The sequence below is a fragment of the Herpailurus yagouaroundi genome, unplaced genomic scaffold (assembly GCF_014898765.1).
Source record: "Herpailurus yagouaroundi ecotype Mexico unplaced genomic scaffold, PumYag 214, whole genome shotgun sequence".
Lineage (NCBI taxonomy): Eukaryota > Metazoa > Chordata > Mammalia > Carnivora > Felidae > Herpailurus > Herpailurus yagouaroundi.
In genome coordinates, this window is record NW_024412445.1 from 3,310,615 (window position 1) to 3,313,690 (window position 3,076).

The window sequence follows — 3,076 nt, forward strand, 5'->3', positions numbered from 1 at the left end:
AGCAAGGGAAACAGAATCAGAAGCAAGCTCCAGGCTCTGAGCTGTCAGCACAGAGCCTGACATGGGGCTCGAACCCAGAGACTGCGAGTTCATGACCTGAGCTGAAGTTGGATGCTTAGCCCAGGCTCCCTCAAATGCTCGATTTTTTTTTTTAATGTTTATTTATTTTTGAGAGAGAGAGAGAGAGACAGAGTGAGTGCAGGAGGGGCAGAGAGAGAAGGAGACACAGAATCCAAAGCAGGCTCCAGGCTCTGAGATACTAGAACAGAGCCCGATGTGGGGCTCAAACTCACGAACCGTGAGATCATGACCTGAGCCGAAGTCAGACGCTTAACCGACTGAGCCACCCAGGCACCCCTCAAATGCTTGCTTTTAATTCATCATCTCCCATCATGCGTGTACATACAGAGAGAGTGCATCAGGCACAGACGTTAATTTAACAATTACAGTTTTCACACTGCATGGCAGCGCTGACTTTGTGGTCCACCTGGTTAACGTTGGAGGCATCACCTTCGGTGAGATTTTCCTACACTTTGAAAATAAAGGACTCTCCTCAACAGAGGACAGAACCAAGGTTGTCTTAAATGAGTAATAACACACTCAACATATTTAGATGGAAACCTATGTGTAAACTGCTTATACTTCCGGAATTCATAGACCTACAAAGTCAAAATGCATTGGCCAATTGAATTTAAACTGAAAGTAATGTTAATTACATACAGTGTGTTATGATTTTCTGAGTCTAAACCGTTGATTGTGGTGGGAATGTGAACTTCCTTTGGGCTGGGCTTTCTGAGTTTTGTGTATCTGACACACAGCATGACCTCATGCGCACCCCTATTTACTCATTTGAACTATGGTCCTCCTTTTCCTTGGATGTACTTGACCGAAGTCTTGTTCAACCCAACCACTTAGCTTTTTCCATCTCTCCACTCTCCCCTCTCGCTCCACCTTGAGCTGACCTCCCTGGAGGTAAAACACACACACTTGCTGCCAGATTTTACTTGAAATCCATGCTCAAAATCTCAGAGGGTATGAAACACCATCTCCTACTACATGCTCTTCATATATGAGTTTTTCTATTTTCCAGAACTTCCATTTCACACTACCTCCTCTCTTCCCAACCTCGTCTGCAATGCCGCCCGGTCACCAGCAAGCACACATGAGCGCACACACTGATGTTCTCCCTTGTCCTGTTCACACATTGTGGAGATGTAAGAACCACACGTGAAGGTTCTTTGTCTTTTGACAACAATGACTACCACTTGGCACGCGTCTGTTTCCACATGCTGTGTTTTTTCAGCATAAATGAGCAGGATGAAATGTCTCAGTTCCTATCAAAAGTCAACCCCTGGGGCGCCTGGGTGGCGCAGTCGGTTAGGCGTCCGACTTCAGCCAGGTCACGATCTCGTGGTCCGTGAGTTCGATCTCGTGGTCCATGAGTTCGAGCCCCGCGTCAGGCTCTGGGCTGGTGGCTCGGAGCCTGGAGCCTGTTTCTGATTCTGTGTCTCCCTCTCTCTCTGCCCCTCCCCCGTTCATGCTCTGTCTCTCTCTGTCCCAAAAATAAATAAATGTTGAAAACAAAACAAACAAACAAACAAACAAAAAAACAAAAGTCAACCCTTTTGCTGGATTTCAGCAAAACCCAACCCTTGGGTCTGGATTTCAAATCCTCTCACCTAGTCAAGATTTAGCTTCTTCAATTTCTGTCGCGCAGCAGGAATTTCTCGACCATCCCATCCAGGTCCCTACTTGTTCCATACCTCGAAGTTTAAAAGGAAAACCCCTTTTCAATCCACGTACTTCCCTGTCTGTCCAGTGCCTCTGCTCACCTTTCCCACAAGAAAACTTTTTAACAACTACCTACATTTTCTGTCTCCACCTTATCACCTATCATCTTGGATCTTCAGCCTCCTCATTTGTGGTTGTGTCCCCTCTAACACGGTTCCTAGGAAGGTTGTGGAAGACATTGGTGTTGCCACATCCAATGTTCACACATTCTTATTGCACTCAACCCTCCCTGTACTTCTGGAAGCACTTAGTATCGTTGACTTCAGGGACATGGGAATTTGAATAATTTCTTTTCCACATGCCTGGCTTCTCCTTTTTCATCATTCGTAATCAATATCTCCTCCTTGGCAGCCTGACTTAAAAATGCAAGAGTGCTCCAGGGCTCTGTCATGGGCCATTTTCTTATTCTTTCTCTCCTTGCGTCATGTTACCTAATCCCATGGATTTTCACATGACCTGTACATTTCATAAGTCTTGGCATCCACAGACTCATACTCTGTCATCTTCTTGACATGGCCACTTGGGCGCCTAATTGGCATCTTAAAATGAATATGGGCAAAACGGAACTCTTGATTCCTTTCCCCCCAAACTTCCTATCTCCCCAGTCTTCTCATACAGATGGCCAGCAGGTACAGAGGCCATCCTCAGCATCGCTCATCACTGGAGAAATGCCCATCAAACCCACCTTGCACCGTATTCCTTACATGCTTTTTAATGAGATATCGTAAAAAGATATGAGAACACAAGTGTCGGGGGGAGGATGTGCACTGTTGGTGGGGATATAAATTGGTGCAGACACTGGGGAAAACACTGTGGAGTGAAAAATAGAATTACCATATGATCCAGCAATCTCACTCCGGGGTATACATCCGAATGAAATAAAAACCAGATATGGAAGAGATATCTGTACTTCCATGGTCCTTGCAGTGTTATAGCCAAGATATGAAAATAGCCTAAAGGTCTGTCAATGGATGAATGGAAAAAGAAGATGTCATGTATATATAATATATACACACAATGTTTCTATATATGGAAATATATGAATAACATAGGAATATAATGGGATTACCCACATGTTATATATATTATGTGATATTATTCAGCCCTGAGAAAGAAGGAAATCCGGCCATTTGTGACAGCATGGATGCATCTTGAGGATGTTATGCTAAATGAGAAAATTCAGACAGAGAAAGAGAAGCCTGGATGGTAACATTTATATATGGAGTCTAAAAGAAGTCAAGGTCCTAGAAATGGAGAGTAGAAAAATGGATGCTATAAGGGCTGG